Here is an 18,236-nt window from a genome sequence, read left to right as displayed (position 1 = left end):
CCTGTTTACTGTGTACAAGAAACGCTAGCGTGGGATGGAGTTAACCTCCCTGCTGCAAAGATTTAATGTTTTACAAATTAGATGAATGGCGGCTACAATCGGGTCTTCAAAGACATTGTGACGACTCAATCAAGACAGCTGACAGAAATGGGAATAAGCTTTATGTTCATCAGTGGACTAGGGAATGATCACGTCCCTAGTTGTACCTCCATACCATGGAATATATGCTTTCCTCAAAATAACAAAGTAGCCTTATAGGTTCTGATATGGAAAATCCTCCAAGATATGTACACAGTATGACTTCCTTTGGCTAGAAATACATATGTGTGTGCGTGTGTGCATGTATTTGTGTGTGCATATATGTGCATATATATATATGTGGGTGTTTGTGTGTGGAAATGTGTTTGTGTGGTTGCACACGCACATACTCAGACATACTCAAAAACTCGAAAAGTATTTGGAATAGCAGACACAAAATGTAAACCCGGATTAGCTCTTGAGCAGAAGCTGGCAAACATTTTAGGCAAAGGGACCGATAATAAATAGTTCCAGTTTTGTGGGCATTATAGTCTCCGGCACATTCAACTTTGCCCACCCAAGCAGCCATAGACAATACAGAGTGAAATGTCGTGGCTGGGTCCCCATAAAATATATTCACAAGAGCAGGCAGGGGCAGGGGCAGCCGGAGGCCCCCTGTGGATCAGATTCCACCAAGCCCAGCTCTAGGGAATGAGTCGCAGGGGCAGGGAGTCAATGGAGGGATGAAGACAGACTTCTAGTAGGATGCCTGTACACGTCTGATTTGTCTTAGAAGCACTCTTACTTAGAAAGCACTTGTTTTTATTAAAAGACTTACTACCAGACATTAAAATTGAGTACATTTAAATTTAAAATGTTTTTTAAAGTTTATTTATTTATTTTGAGAGAGAGAGAGAGAGAGAGAGAGAGAGAGAGAGAATCCCAAGCAGGCACTGTCAGCACAGACCCCAACGCGGAGCTCGAAGCCTGAGATCATGACCTGAGCCGAGATCAAGAGCCAAATGCTCAACCAACTGAGCCACCCAGGAGCCCCTAGATTTAAAATTTTTAATTTAGATTTTTCAATTGAAGTTTGGTCAATTTAAGCCCATTACTAAACAAATAAACAAATAAACAAACTAACAGTTTTGTGTCCTCTTCCGGGGGGGTATGTCACTTTTTCTTCTCATGAAGTGGGGATTTGTATCCCCAGGTCACTAGCTGGGCCCAGGGTCACTCCACCAGAGAATACATTCCCTGGCCTCCTTCTTAGCCTAATGTGGCCAAGGGCCTCCACAATGACCCAGGGGATATGAGCGAAAGTGAAGAGAACGTCAATGCAGGTCATACGCACCTTTCTGGAGGCAGTCATCGCCTGGGCTCCACGGTGTCAAAGGCAGCACTCCAGGAGATGGGAGAGCCAACGAGAAAGGAATCTAGGTCATGGTGGACGTCATAGAAAACCCCTGACTGCCTATCCCCAGGTCTTTAGGCAACAGAGAATATATCTTAATAAAGGCATGTTAAAATGGGGATAATCACAGGGTGCCTGGGTGACTCAGTTGGTTAAACTTCTGACTTCAGCTCAGGTCACGATCTCCAAGTTCATGGGTTTGAGCCCCACATGGGATTCTCTCTCTCTCTCTCTCTCTCTCTCTCTCTCTCCTCCCCTGCTCACTCTTTCTCTCTCTCAAAATAAATAAATACATTTTTAACAAATGGGGATAGGAGTGCTCAGGTGGCTCAGTTGGTTATGCGTCTGACTCTTGATCTCAGCTCAGGTCATGATCTCAGGGTTCTCGAGTTCAAGACGCACATCAGGCTCTGTGCTGATGGTGTGCAGCCTGCTTCGGATTCTGTCTCTCCTTCTCTCTACCCTTCCCTGCTTGTGCTCTCTCTCTCAAAATAAATAAATAAACTAAAAACAATTTTTTTTAATGAAGATAATAATAGAATTGTCATTAGCAGAGAAACTCTAGATGATGGCAGGAATTGACCGAAACAATATAAAATGGCTCAAATATAACTGACACGATTTCTCACTGATACAACAGTATCGAGTGGTTCCAGATTGGCGTGTCTGTAGTGGGGAGAGGAAGGGTCCCGCCCCATGCTGTCATTCAAGGCCAGGATGATAGAGTGCTCTCATTGTCAGGAGGTGGCTTCCAGCTTATTGTGGCCATCCTTATCCAAAAGGAAGAACCATGGAAAATCACACGTAAGAGATTTTTATGAGCCACACCAGGAGATGGCCCCGATGACTCCTACTTACAGTCTGTTGGCTAGAACTGTCGTGGGACCTCACCCCACTGCAAGAGAGGCGAGGAAACGTGGTACAGGTATCACCCAGGAGCAGTTTTGAACAGTTAGCAATCTCTGCTACGAGTGCTACATAAATGAGCGCCCAGAAGGCAACGATTTTGGCCAATTATTTTCCACCACTGCTTTCCCAGTATCTAGAACAAGGGTCAGCAAACTTTTCTCTATAAAAGACTAGATAGTAGGGTTGCCTGAGTGGCTCAGTCGGTTAAGCGTCCGACTTCGGCTCGGGTCATGATCTCGCGGTTTGTGAGTTCGAGCCCCACGTCGGGCTCTATGCTGACAGCTCAGAGCCTGGAGCCTGGCTTCGGATTCTGTGTCCCCCCCCTCTCTCTCTGCCCCTCCTCCGCTCACGCTCTGTCTCTGTCTCTCAAAAATAAATAAACATTAAAAAAAAATTTAAAGTTAAAAGACTAATGGGTAAACATTTACACTTTGTGGGCCACACAGTCTCTGTCACAACTACTCAACTCTGCCATTGTAGCACAAAAAGTGGCCCTGGACAAGATATAAACAGAACATGGCTGAGTCCCAATAAAACTGCATTTCCATAAATAGGCAGAAGACCACAGTGGATCCGTGGGACCTAGTCTAGAGATCCTGATTTAGAACAGTGTCTGATAGGCGCTGAATAAATGTTTGCTAAATGAATAACAAGGACTGAATAGTATAGTACTATCTCACAGGTTTGTCCTAAGGAATAAATAAAATAGTGCATGAAAAGGTTTAGCAAAGTGCCTGATGCCTGATGCTTTAGTAAGTGCTCAATAAATGCCAGCTACTCATTATTTGAAGTTATAAAATATAAATAAAACACATTCCTCAAGGAATAACCAATGTAGCAGAGGATAGAGAGATTCCCAGGAAAAAAGAATGAAAAGAGTGTCCTTACGAGATTGTAGAAGCAGGTCCGGGACTCGGCTCTAGTACAGGGTGGTTAATTCTGGGATGAGAGAGGAGGCCGAGGAGAAATCACACAGCAGGTGAAATCTACAAAGGGGCTTGAAGGGGAAAAAAATGGGATCTGCACAGACATTCTAAGAAGTAGAAGTTTTTTTCACCTTTCTGAGCCAGAAACTCATCAAAGGGAAGCTGATGTCACACACCAGAGTCTGGATAGATGTTCCGTCTGCCTGGAACAGTCTTCCCTTCCCATCCTCCGTTCTTTAGTTTCCGCTGCCTTCCAAGTATCAGCTCAAACCTCACCTCCTAAGGGAAACTGCTTCTACCCTCTGGTCTCTGCCCCAGGCCTCAAAGACCACAAGCCCCTTAACATTCTACTCTTGTAAATTCTACTCTGTGTAGACTCTGTGTGTGTGTGCATGTACAATGTCAGATTCCCCTAGGGAAAAAAGGGGTACCGCACCGCTCACCACCGTAACCCCGGTTCCTAACACCATACGAAGTACATAGAAAGTACTCGATCATTACTTGCGGAATGAAAAAATACACTTTGCCTTATGTTCCGTGACGGAGCCCTGAATGTAGATAATCGGAGCCTCTAATTGGGGTCAGAGCTACACTCACTTAAGAAGCTAGATGAGCTGGTGATAAAGTTGACATGATTTGGTAAAATCTGAGAGCCTTAAGAGACAGCGAAACTCAGTGGTTAATCGGTAGGCTCACACGATCTCTGAAACTTTTCTGTAAATCTAAAATTATTCCGAAACGAAGGTGGTTGTTTTTTTTTAAACAGCAAACTTTAGTGTAAAGCCGCCCACCTGACTGCCATGTGACTGCCATCTGACTGCCCTGCCGTGTATTTATTCAACATCCTTGGGGGCTCACTTACGTCAACCTCCCCACCCATCAACTTGGGATGGCAGGAATAGAGGCTCTGATGCTAAGGTGGGTGAAATGCTCCCACGTGAGGAGTTCTCAGTAACAGCTATGCCTGAGGGTTTTGTTCCCTCCTACTGCTTGAGAACTCAACAGGAGAGCGGTTCCCCATCCTGCCAGAGGTGAGTTACAGTCACTAACGTCGGGGAAGGAGCACAGGCAAAAGAGATTCACTTCAGAGTAATCATCTCGTTGCCTTCACTCAGGATAGAATTAGGTCAGTATTGATCAAGAAGGCCAGAGGGTGCCCAGACACACGGCCGTGTGCACCCACTAAGCCGTGATATAACCAACACTGCAGAATGAAGACTCCAGGCACAGAGACGAGAACACGACTCACAGATATTGGGGCACAGACATTTGTTTACCGGCTTCGTGTTACTTAAGCATGCACACAAGCCATGAATCGGTCACTTGATAATTCAAGATTAGATGCACATACAGGCTCACAAGTCAACAACATCACTTCCATTTAAATAAAATGTGTGTGTGTGTGTGTGTGTGTGTTGGTGTTTTGTAATGAAACTTACATTGAGCAAGGGCTTTACTGTGTGGTAGGCATTGGACTGAGCATTTTATACGCATTAAGTCTACTTCCCAAATAGAAGCTGGGTTTTATTCTCATGTCCTCCTGACATACGAAGGAACAGTTGAGAAGTACGGCAACATATCCCAAATAACACAGCCAGAAGAGGGGAGAGGGATTCCAACGCTTGGAGACATGGAGCACTAGCTAATACTACCTACTATTGGGGTTGCTGTTAACAGCTAGTGTATAAAAAGACCAATAAATATAATAGTAAAAAAATAAAGCGAATGTCCAGTGTTTAGATACTAGGATTGGAATGATTGCAAAGAATAACCTTTAGCTCCATTTGCTATGAGGATCCATTTGCCTAACCTGCGAAATTAATTCTGGTCCATGAGTTCCGAGCCTAGATGGCACACAGCATCTTGACTGAAAGAATCATTTCTAGTTTATTAGAGACTCTGTGAGTTCCTGAACACTGCTTATAAAAATACTACAGAAGTAAAATAGGTTCAATAAAAGACTAAATTCTAATTAAAATAAACAGAACCAGGGGCTCCTGGGTGGCTCAGTTGGTTAAGCGACCAGCTCTTGATTTTAGCTCAGGTCACCGTCTTACAGTTGGTGAGATCAAGCCCCGCATGGGTCTCCGTGTTGAGCGTGGAGCCTGCTTGGGATTCTCCCTCACGCTCACTCAAAATAAGTACATAAACATTTTTAAAAAATAGTAAACAGAAACATAAGTAATAACAAAGACAAGGAAAAGGGGGGAGGAATAAAAGGAAATTCTCTGGTTTACTCTTTGTATCATCACATGGAAAAGGAGAAACCATGATGAATGGATCTGAGGAGTATCTACTGAAGGTGAGGGGGTGTGTGGACAAGAAAATGTTCTTTCACTAATTTGTCCCAAGACAGCTCAAGAAAAACAACAAAACACTACTCTTGGCAAAGCATAGACTTGTATTAACATTTTATTCCAGCATTTTTTTTTATTTTTTTATTTATTTTTTTATTTTTTTTTTAAGTTTATTTATTTTTGAGACAGAGAGAGACAGAGCATGAACGGGGGAGGGTCAGAGAGAGAGGGAGACACAGAATCGGAAGCAGGCTCCAGGCTCTGAGCCGTCAGCCCAGAGCCCGACGCGGGGCTCGAACTCACGGACCGCGAGATCGTGACCTGAGCCGAAGTCGGACGCTCAACCGACTGAGCCACCCAGGCGCCCCTATTCCAGCATTTTCTAGACACGGAAAAGGAAGATGGGTGATATGGAATTTCTGGAGTCAAAGCTTTTGCTGGACCGGAACATGCCAAGTTCTCTCCTCGGTGGAGTCGGCAACTCGGTGGCATCCGTCCCTACCACCGTCAAGGCCAGGCCCTTATCACCCGATGAATGTGCATCGAAGCCAATGGCACTTGCGTTTCTTTGTCTGAAGGGTTTCTCTAGCCTCTGGAGACCAGCTGGCCATCAGCATGGTGGAGCACGCCGGGGAGCAGCCCTCAAGCAACAAGGACAGTGTCGGTGTATAAATACATCAACTCCCTCCTTCCACAGGGGGAGCAACTGTGAGGCGTTTTTTCACACTCGCTTGCAGAGATATCCAGGAAGCCTTCAACCGCAGTGGCCTACGGTGGCAGCTGTCTTCATGATGCAACCTTCCTTCCCCGTGTCACTTCCTACCCCTTCCTCAGTACTTCCTGGTACCACCTGCCCAATAAACAACGTGCACACAAACCTTTATCTCAAGTTCTGCTCCTGGGAGAACCGTACACGAGACAGAATCTGTGCCCACGTTGAAGAGAGGGAGATTTGCAAGGAATCAGGTGAGGCCAGGTCCCTGATGGGAGTTGAAGAGGGAGGAAATTAGGAGGAGGAGAGAGTCGATTTCTTACCCCCTACATCCTCTTGTCTAAACCCGCCATGGACGTAGTTCCCACAGACAGACGCTGGATAAATAGTGCTCCCATTTTTATGCACACACGGGACACTCCACAGGGGGACTCTCGGAAACGCCTGAGGAGCTGCGGGGCCATGTCGTGACTCAGGGGAGTGATGGGCATTCTGTCACCCTCCCTGCTTGCTGCGGTGTGGGAAACCGGAATACCAGGGCTGTTGAGGAAGCCAAGGCTGACAATTGTCTCAAACGCACGGACACGCTTAAAGTGCTATATTCTAAGCGACGTCTTTAAAGTTCCCAAATCCTTTCCAAAACAGATGGTAAACTTCTAGAAACCACATCCCAAAAGGTAATGCCGCTTATAAAAATAAGTAGTTATGATGGAAACCAATTTGACAATAAATGTCATATATTGAAAAAAAAAGAAGTAGTTATGGACTTTTTTTTAACTCTTGAATGATATGCACACAGGGAGTGGTTTTTTTAAGTTTATTTTTTTATTTGGAGAGAGTGCGTGTGTGTGTGTGCCAGAGCACAAGTGGGGGAGAAGCAGAGAGAGGGAGAGACAAAGAATTCCAAGCGGGCTCCACACTGTCAGGGCAAAGCCCAATGCAGGGGCTCGAACTCATGAACTATGAGACCATGACCTGAGCCAAAGTTGGATGCTTACCTGACTGAGCCACCCGGGTGCCCCAGGGAGTGTTTGTTTTTGTTTTTTTTTTTTTTTCAACGATTATTTATTTTTGGGACAGAGAGAGACAGAGCATGAACGGGGGAGGGGCAGAGAGAGAGGGAGACACAGAATCGGAAACAGGCTCCAGGCTCTGAGCCATCAGCCCAGAGCCTGACGCGGGGCTCGAACTCACGGACCGCGAGATCGTGACCTGGCTGAAGTCGGACGCTTAAGGAGTGTTTTTTAAACAACCCCATAAGAATTACAGGAAGAGGTCAATATCAAGAACACTGATTTACCCCTCAGCCTGACGGCCTAAGGTCTATATTTTGACACATATTTAGATGTATTTTTAAACTTTCTGGGTTTCTAAATATATTTATAGTTGCTGTTTCAAAAAAAAATTCTATTTTTCAGATGATGATAAGCCCGGTCTCCGGAAATGGAGACCAAATGGAGAATCTGGATTGAAATCCTGGTGCTACCACTTACTGCCTCTGAAACCTTAGGCAAGTACTTACTTTCGCTAGGCCTCAGTGTTTTCATCTGTATTATGGGGATTATCGTAGGATTATTTATCTCCCAGGGTTGCTGCGACCTTGGACAACTTATTCAACCTCTCTGAGTCATTCCAGTTTATTATTTGAGAAGGAATGTGATACGTTCAGTGGGGATATTTATCACCTGTTACCGCATTTCCCCAGAGCCTTCTTCACTTAGGGCATGTATTCCACAAATGCACATCTACCGAAAGGCAAGTAGTTAAATGGACAGAGTTCAGTGGTTTGGAACCGGATGTTATGTGGCCTCTGAGCCTGAATTTCTCACTGTCCCAATATTTGCAAGAAGCCAGTATTCTCTTAATAAATCGAGGCTTTTTCAAAGTTAACCAGAGTGAGTTTCTGTTGTTTACAGCAACAGCATGCTAACTGATGAGACGTTTCCTTCTATCACCAGGCTGAAGTCTCTCTTAGGGTAGTTTCTTTGCCTTAATCGCCTGTTTGACCAAGGACTGAGCTGTCACCAGGGGCAGAGTACCAGAACTTTGACAGTGAGCTTGTGTGCTCACAGAAGGGTTGTGGAGAGAAACAGACGAAGCACAGTTTGAAATAAACATCTCAAGTTTACTTCCAACTTTGATAATATAATTTTACATCTGTAGAATAAAAAATAGTTTCTTAGCACGCAAAGGAGAGCAAAGACAGTTCTACAAAGCTCCCTGGCTTTTCAGACTCCATGGAAGTCGACGGGGGAAATGCAAGGCTGGGGAGAGGGTAAAAGCTCAAAACCCAGAATGAGACGGATGCAGGTTCAAATCTAAGTCCCGGTGCTTCCGAGCAAGAGGGTGCTGGGTAATGGATTTCTCGGGTCCTCGGCTTCCCCTCTGGCAAAAGGCAGAAAATCATTGCTCCCACCGGACAAGGTTATGGCGAGGATTAAATGCAAAAGGCATGCTTTGCACGCAGTACATGTAGACCGCCCGCAGTGAAGGCAGTGTTGATATCCGGTGCATAGCAGACAAAGCCTGTAGGAACCTGTTCACCTGCAGGTCTGAAGTAGATGCCCGAAGAGAACTCATCCCATAGGAATGACGTTCAAATACATGGCGACTGACCTACGACAAAAGCCTTAGGCACCTAAAAGAAGGCACGATGCTAAAAAGAACGTGGTTTGGGGCTCTTAGGTTTGTCTGCTGGTCCAGACCCTGTTGGGCTCCTGTCCCCAAGTCTGATGGGAAACTGGGAAGGTACAAGCAATAAAGGATCAGTAGCAGCACGGGCCACACTGGAGCCGGAGGCAGAAGGAAACCGCAGTTATCCTGACCCTGACTTCATTTAAAATTGTGATGTTCTGTTCATCACGGATTTTTTTTTTTTTTGCACCTTGTGATTTTTTTTTTAATATTCTGTTAAAATATTTATCTTGATGACTGAGTTTGGGGGTGCCCCCTTAAATTCTGTGACCAAGGCAAGGGCCTCCGTGGCTGTGCCCTGGAGGGGACCCAGAAGTACTCATGGGGGGATGCGGGGGTGGGATACTTGATGGTGGAGACCTGAGCCGATGGAACCAAGAAGCAGAAAAATGGGGGCTATTCCAGTCACTGTGACCCTCCCGTCCCCCACGCCCCGGTCACCAGTTGCACTCACCAACGCAAGTGGACAATATCCATGCGAAAACCATTTCAGAACCATTGATACTTTGACAGGAAGTTGAAAATTTACCTTGAAGGTTAAATTGGCTTTTCCACGTGCAGGGCCTGGTTCCCTCTCCTGCCCTGGGCTCCCCACTCCCCTCCCCCGCCCCCCTTACCACCACACACACACACACACACACACACACACACACACACACAGGAAGTTTGTCAGCAGCTAATCTAAGCCCATCTACGGCTCTTTTGTCAGTAATGGCACATCTCTATGTGGGGACACAGCACTGCATACGAAATAGGGCCTTCCTGCCTCGCCTTGCACACCCGCGCTTTGGGAGGCTGAGGTTGGTGCTGACAGACAAAGGCTAATTGGCAGGCTCCAGCAGTCACTTTCTGATGACACAGTAGAAATAATAAAAGACAGAGAGGGGAACAAAGAAAGTTTAGAGGGAATAATAAAGGAAATATCTATACCATGAACATTTCCCGACGAAGAGAGAGGGCACTTTGAAATAGAGGGAGGGCCTGCTCTCGGTAAACAAGAAGGAAAAACAAAAAAAAAAAAAGAAACAAAGAGAGAAATGCCTTCCTGGATAGATCGCGTTAAAATAGATCAGTGCACGGACAGATACATAAATCGACAGAAACACAGATGAAATAGATAATTTGGCATCTTCTGCTCTGAGCCTGCCATTTGCTGGAAGTCGGTGAGAGACACTCACTAGCATATACAAGTTAAATTTAGTCATAAGCAGAGAGTTCAAATTATAAAGTCAAATAGTGAAGCTACTCGAATGGCTACAATATATGTTTATATACCCGTGGATGCCCTAGAGTGTTCAGGAATATTTTTATCTTCTCATTTGTTACTTCACCCGTTATTAAATTCTATAAAGTGGGGGGGGGGGGGGGGGGAATCCCGCAAACATCCGGAAGGAAAGGAGAAAAAAATAAAAACAAATAACTGCCTTCCTTGAAGAGGCCAACGCCGTCTTAAGGGAGACTAAGCAGCTGATTGCATTCTGGCAAGAAAACCAATTTAGGGTTTCTGCTTACATTAATGTGATTAAAATTTTTACACTGCTTGAAGTTAGCATTTTTGTCAGACTTGGTTTCATTCTATCAAACCGTGTGGATGTTTGGGGGGGCGGGGGGGAAGCATGGACATGTGTAGCAGGAAAAATGATCAATTTTTTACTGCTTTTGTTTCAGAGAATTTCCCTGTCCGAGGAAATGACCTAGTTTGGGGCTTCTCTGCATTCAGAGCATGTTACCAACGTGCACACAAAGACAAAACATATATAGCAACAACAGGAAATATCCTTCAGATTATTTAAAAAAAAAAATCACAGGCCCCATCTGATGTATGGAAAACATTCCAGAGTTCTCTGACCAAAATTCAAACTTGTTTGCCTAGCTCCTGTGAGCAGGCCGCAGTTCAAACCCTAAAGGAAGTCGTAAGATAAAGCAGAGGTTGGAAACTGGTAGTCAGGGGGCCAAGCTGGGTTACAAATATGTTGTATCTGACCCTCATGTTGTAGCACTGCAGAAGTTTGGGCGGGGCGGGGGGGGGGTAGTTCTTAATTTTTTTTTTTTTTTTAAGCTGCCGGCATTTAAAAATTAGGAGACATCATCTAACATTTCCGGGTTTGGGCTTCACTTTCCAAACCTGAACCTGATAATGGAAGGTCTGCGTTCCCGCATGACAACCACCAGCCTGAGTAGTGGCCGCCCCCTTTAGACAGTGCAAGCCCTCCATTTTTTTTCCTGAGTCCCCACCGCTCCTTAATGTCCTCCCTCTTAGAAGCTGAGTCTCGGGTACCATTTATCATCATGCCCATACTATTGTTTTCCTTATAGAGAATTTCGGAAACCTGAAAAAGCTTCCTTGTACCCATATCTCTATCAAAACTGGGAAAGGTAAAGTCAGGTCAAGCAATTCGTGTGCTTCGAGAGAAAACATTTTCGCCATCTCACCTTGCTTGATTCACGTAAGTAGTAGATCCCCATAGAAATAACAGCTTGTACTGTGGTGTCCTAAGCCCTTCACACATTTTGGGTCATTTAATCTGCCCACCTATCCTATGAAGTAAGTATTGTTATGGTCCAATTTCACAGATGAGGAAACTGAGGCTCAGAGGGGCTGAGCGACTTGCTCTGGGTTCATTGCTAGCACTTGGCAGGACCCTGAGGGCATTTCAATATGTGTCCCTCGGCACCAATATATGATACAAGCATGTAATAAGAACAGCGAGTATGTATTACCCACCTTGTGTGTTCCAGGCACCAGAAGAGGCTCTTAAAATACAAGTCAGTATAAAAAGAAACATCATGGGATGCAAAAAGGCTTCAAGCAAGAGGCTTCAAAGGTTGGAAAGAGAAAACTGTTACATCGAATGCACAGAGGAAGCTCAGGAATTTTCCCTGAGGAAGCAAGAATTGCAACGGACCTTGAAGAAAAAGGAATAAAATACACAGAGACGTGGTTTGGGACACAGCGGCCTTTGGCTGGCGGGAACTGAAGAAATGGCGGGTTGCCAGCGGGAAAATACAGGTCACAGCCCGGGAAGAACAAGGGCAAGATCAAGGCAAATCTGGACCCTATTTCTTCATGCTTCTTGATATTTCTTGAAGCGTCAGCAACGTGTCACGCATTCTGGAAGAGACGTGGATGAACGAACCTTGGACCCCGCCCTCAAAGAGTCTGCACTCTGGAAAAGAAGAATGGAGTGTGCATGGAGGCATCTGCAATTTGAGGAAGAAGCAAACATGGCCGAGCAGAGCCACACACGTACCCGACCGTCCGATGAACCCCTTCACCTCACTGCTGGCCCTGCACCCCACCAGGAAACACCGAGAAGTCACCGTCCCCCACCACGCCTTCTCTGGCTAGCTCACGAAGGGCGCCCGCCTCCCCAGAGGACAATTCAGACAGTTGGGTGTCTCCATCGCTTCTCCCTCTTCCTCACCCCCAACCTCCCAGGCACCAAGCCCTGCCAACCCTCCTTCTTTCAGGTCTCCAAAACCCATTTTCTTCTCTCCTCACCCTCTACCCCAAGCCTAGCCCAGGCGGCCACCTTTTCTTGTCTGGATTGTTCCCACCACCTTGTCTCCGGATACCTCCCTTTCCACAATCACGTCATTTTCCCCGAGCTTCCTGCATGTATGTATTTTAACTTATCTACGGCATATTTTTCTCTGCCGCAGCCCACTTGATCTTGTGAATAGGCCTATAACGAGGATATACAGACTGACAAGTTATCAACATCGAAAATCTGTCTAATGCAAACAATGGCAATTCAGATAGCATGACAGGCTGCTAATCATCTCTACAGTTAGTGGCATAATGGTTAAGTCAAGTTTGGGGAGTCTAACAGGACCCAGCTCCCAGGGCCGTGTGACCACGGGCACATTAGTTCCTCGGTATCCCCTTCTATAAACTGGGGCTAAGAATAGTACTGGGCTTCGAGGTATTTCTAAAGACTGGATTAAATAGTGCTAATCATAAGGACGTAGCACAAAGAATAAGTGCTGAAAAGTTGTATTGTTTTTATTATAAAGGTTATTATTATTGTCATTAGGTCGTCAAAGGCCAGGCCAGCCTCACCGACATATAATCAAGGACTCCACGACCCCTGGAGGTCCTCGGGAGCCTTGGGAGCAGTGCAAAAACCAGCGTGGTTTGCCTCAATTAAGAAGAGAGGAATGGTTTCTTCTCCGTGTCGTGATTTTAAGTAATATCAATGTTTCATAAAACTTATTAGTGTAGGTCTAGGTGAAACAAAAATAAGGTAGCACAACCGAGAAATTAATTTTAAACAAATTACATGTAAAATGCAAAGATTCATAATATTGTTTCTAAAGCAGTCTACACTTAATACCATATATTTTGCTTTATGAAGCTCCCAGCTTTAGATTAATCATATTGTTTTTGATTTACTACTCCATATAATAATTGGCTTATCTGTGATATTAATATGCATGAATTTTTTTTGTTTACTTCTTCAAGAAAGCATTCAGCCTGATGTGTATAATATGTTGATTTTAATATGCAGTGGATGTGTTTATATGCAGGTTAAATTGGTTTGCATTTATACTAAACAAGAAAACCAAAATGCAGAGAGGTGCTGGGACCTGAGGAACTCTCATTAAAGTATAAGAATCCATGAGAGAATTTTCAGCTCATTCCCTCCTGCTAGTCTGGCCATAGATCAAAATTTACCCTGTCTACCTACGTATGATGCTATGTGTGTTTTTAGGGAGACAGAGAGGTATTTGAGTCTGGGTTTCTCCCATAGCAGTGGTTCTCAGTGAGGGAAAGGGGAAAGGTTTTTTTACCTCCAGAGGACATTTTGGCAATGACTGGAGACATTTTGGGTTGTCACGACTGGTGGGGCTCGGGGAGGGAGGACGCTACTGACATCTAACTGGCAGGGGCCATGGATGCTACTAAACATCCTACAATGCACAGAACAGCTTTCGAAACAAAGAATTATCCATCCCAATATTTCAATAATTCTGAGGCCGAGAAACCCTGTCCTGCAAGAAGAAAGGTTTCAAAAGAAGAATGACTGGACATTTTTGAGCTTAAATAAGTTGGGGCTACACAACCCTTGTTACACAAAAACAAATTACTGTGTGTTTATAAACAAATGATTTCTGTATATTTCTATATATTTACTCATTTATCCAACAGATATTTATCCAGTCCTTACTGTGCGTCAGAGACTATTCTAGACAAAGTCTTCACAGAGCTTACATTCATAGATAGAGATGATAGGTGATTGAAAAATATGATAGATAGATTGATATGATATGATGTAGTGGGTAAGAGCTATGGAGAAGTATAAAGCAGGTTAAGGAGATAGGGACTTCTGGAAACGCCTTGCTAAAGTGATGACATTTGAGAGGGACCCAGCTGAAGGAGAGAAGAGACCCAGGCAAATACACGGAGGCACAGACAGCAGCACACGCAAGAACCGTAAGGTGGAAATGCATCTGGCAGGAAGGAGCAAGGACACTGCACTGCAGGGAAGTGAACATGAGAAAGAAAGAGATGAGGTCAGGCATAGTCAGGGGCTGAGTCCTGGAGAGCCGTGACAGCCCCGCTAAGGACTTTGGGTGTTATTCTTTTTTTTAATGTTCATTTGTTTGTTTTGAGAGAGAGAGAGAGAGAGAGAGAGAGAGGATCCCAAGCAGGCTCCATGCAGTCAGCACAGAGCCCGACACGGGGCTCAAACTCACAAACCATGAGATCATGACCTGAGCTGAGATCAAGAGTGGAACACTTAACCAACTAAGCTACCCAGGCGCCCCCAGATGTTATTTGAAGTATGACACCTTCATAGTACATAACATATTTGGAGTTTCTCTTCCTCATTCCAAAAATAATACATACTCATTGGTAAACTCAAATGTGTATACACACACACACGCACACACACACACACACACACACATTAAGCACTGCAGATAATAATACTTAAAAATACACCAAAACACTAACATTAAGTTTGGTGTCTGTTCCTCCCAAGTTCTTTTCCATGCATATACTAACACCACCATATGTACTATTTATCTATTTCTTCATTTATTCATTCATTTATTACAAGTAAATATACAAATGTATATAGTTTGGGGCCACTTTCTTTTTTCCCATTTATTTCTACAGGTTTGGTCTTGTTTTGTTTTGTTTTTAACCTTTCCAGCTGCTCACTGAAAATCAACAGGGAAAGGGGGAGGGAACGTTTAAATGAAGTTTTACTCAAGTTCCTCACATTTCCACATCTAGCAGAAAATCAAGAAGAAGGTCAGAAGATTAAGAAAAAAAATGGCAAGATAAACCAACGAATAACCAGATACTGGGATAGGCAGCCAAGGGCTTTATGATGGCAGATCTCTCTATTTTTTTTCTCTCTTTAAGAGAGAGAAATGGGGGAGGGGCAGAGGGAGACGGGGAGAGAATCTTAATCAGGCTCCACACCCAGCACGGAGTCAGACTCGGGGCTCACTCCCACGACCGTGACATCATAACCTGAGCTGAAATCAAGAGTCAGATGCTCAACTGACTGAGCCACCTGGCGCCCCTGATCTCTCTATTTTTAAAGTGCCTGCTTTATTCCCTTTACTAATGCATTGTAGTTTTCTTTATGGGTAACTCGCATGCCTTTTGTTAGTTTTTTCCTGGGTGGCATTATCTCTCTGGAACACATCACTTCCCTGTTTAAGACCCTTCGAAGAGACCTTGTGGAGCGCTGGGAAAAGGCCAGATCCTTAGCCTGACACCCAAGCTCTTCCTCATTAAGGATTGGCCCACCCGCGCTTTCCAAAGCTGCAGCCATTTTCACACACATTTTATGAACTTTCAGACACCTTCCCCTTGGTGTCCTCCTGTCAAGAACATCTTTCCTCTTTGCTTTACCTCGGAGACACACTTATCCTTCAGTACCAGCTTAAAAAAAAAAAAAAAAAAAAAAAGAACACCTCTTAGAAAAACTTTCAATGACCCTTTAATCAAGGTCCGTGGCAGGAGTGGACCCAGAACCATTTCTCTGTTATTTCAGTTGACCTCCCTCACCTGCTATTCTCTCCGGAGTTTCCTCCCAAACCCAAAACAAAGAGAAGCCACAAGACCAACTCTGACACAGAAAAATTTGGACACCTGTTCACAGGGAGGGTAGGGGGCTCCCAGTGAAGAGGGGTCACACTAGGACTGTAGGAAAGGAGGAGCTGGAACCAGAAGAGTGACTCAGGCTTCGGAAGAAGTAAAGAAAACGGAAATCCTAAAACTACAAGAGAGAATTCGCTACCAATGGGATTTTGTCTCCAGGAGCACAGAGCAGGGGGTAAGAGACCTAATGCCCAAATATCCCTGTGCAGAAAGTGCCACCAAATGATCTGAGGTACCTGGAAACCCTCTAAGCAAAGAGTGAAGGACCTTTATATCTTGAGTAGGGAGAGGGCATCAAGGGAAATCCCTGGCCCCCGAGCAAGATAGAACAGGAGAGAAACAGAAATATTCGGACGCAAGTTTCCCAACAATGGAAAAGGAATCTCCAAAGAGCCCATGGCTTACCCATCTGCTAGGTCCAGAGGCCATGGAGGCATTTCAGAACAGCTTCAATAAAGTAGAAACCTCTCCTCCATCCACAATTCTCCTTGGAACAAACTTGTAGATAACTGAGTGATGGGGAAAAAAGAAGGTGGCTACGCCCCTACTTATTGGATGTAGGCTTTCCTAGAAAGTGTGTCTAAGAGAAGTTTCATTTTAAGTCAAGTTCAGAGGTTGGCTTATTACATGGTGCAAAACATTCCAATTTCTGAACTAAGATTGTTTTTAGCAACTTAATGTAACTGCAGAAATTTCTATTAAAATGAGCGATCCAAAAAAAAAAAAATCATCTAGGGTCAGAGGAAAAACCCTCCCGGTTTAATAAAGTTTTAAGCGATGGTGGGAGATAAAATAAAATTGTTTTATGTTTACACACCATTATCCCCTAACTTGTTTAATGTTCTATTATATATATAAAGCCTCTGCGTAGCATAATGTCTTACACATGGTAAATTCTCAATAAATGTCCTTGAAAGAACAAAAACATCCTTGAAAATTACCATCTCAAGATAAAAGAAAGAGTGAGAAGACAAAAGCCCCGTAGGTAACTTTTAGCCCACTTAAATTTAAAATGACATTAAAAGTATTATCCCATTTGTTTCTGGCCACTTGAAATCTTCTCCCTCATACCCATCCCTACATATTAAATCGGTGGATAAATGAGCTGGACAAGAACCCAAAGTTCCAGGGAAGAGAGGGCTTAGGAAATGGCTCTCCACCTTGGAGAAGAGCAGTGGGAAACGACTCAGAGTCTCAGATACTCAAGCGTTCAACTAGTTGTGCCACCAAAACACAAGCCTCCAGGAGGGAGCCAAGATGGCAAAACAGCATGGAAGTTTTTTTATGTGTCTCGCGTCCATGAAATACAGCCAGACCAACATTAAACTATCCTGCACGCCTAGAAAACTGACCTGAGGATTAAAACAACAATCTGCACAACCTGAACCACAGAATTCAGCAGGTACCCATCACGGAGAGGTGAACTTGGGGAGAGAGAAACCGCGGAGGGCAGGGAGGTGCTTTTGTGGGCAAAGAGAGGACAGAGAGGTGGGAAGAATATGGGGAAAGCACCCCTCCCCAAAAGCAGCTGGACAGTAAGTAGAAAATTGGAAACAGCCGCAGGAACTGAACTAAAAAGGGAGAAAGGAGAAAGGAGAGGGTTTAAATTCCATTAAGACTATAAACAGGGGAAGCGCAGAGTCTGAAACTCCGCAGCTCGATAACTGGCGGTGTTCGGGTGGGAAGGGCGAATCCCCAGGAGCAGAGTGGGGTCTGGGAGGTTCTCAGGCCACACAGGAAAAGCAGTTCCACTGCTGGAAGGACATTTGGTAGAGACTGTTGAGGCCACCTGGGCCCAGCAGACCCCAGAGAACAGCCACATTTGCTGGTGCTGGAAACAGGTCATTAAGGGTGAAGCCTGGTGCCAGATGTGTGTTGTGATTTTCCATAATCCCTGAAAAGCTGCTGCTACACTATCTCGCGAACTTTTTCTGGGACGGGCTGGCACCTGGCCGCAGTCTCAGGGCACCAGCAGCAGCAGCAGAGTCCTGCAAACTTTCCGGGGTGCAGCTGGCACCTGGCCATTGCTCAGTGAGACCCTCTGCAGAGGGGTGGAACGGGTCAAAGCCACAGTCCCTCAGAAGTAAGGGGTTGGGAAAACAGCCACATCTGAGACAAAACTCAGGAGAGAAGTGCCTGG

The sequence above is a fragment of the Panthera onca genome, chromosome A3 (genome assembly GCF_046562875.1).
Source record: "Panthera onca isolate mPanOnc1 chromosome A3, mPanOnc1 haplotype 2, whole genome shotgun sequence".
Classification (NCBI taxonomy): Eukaryota; Metazoa; Chordata; class Mammalia; order Carnivora; family Felidae; genus Panthera; species Panthera onca.
The sequence above is the reverse complement of the archived record's forward strand: the minus strand, read 5'-3'. Positions refer to the sequence as shown.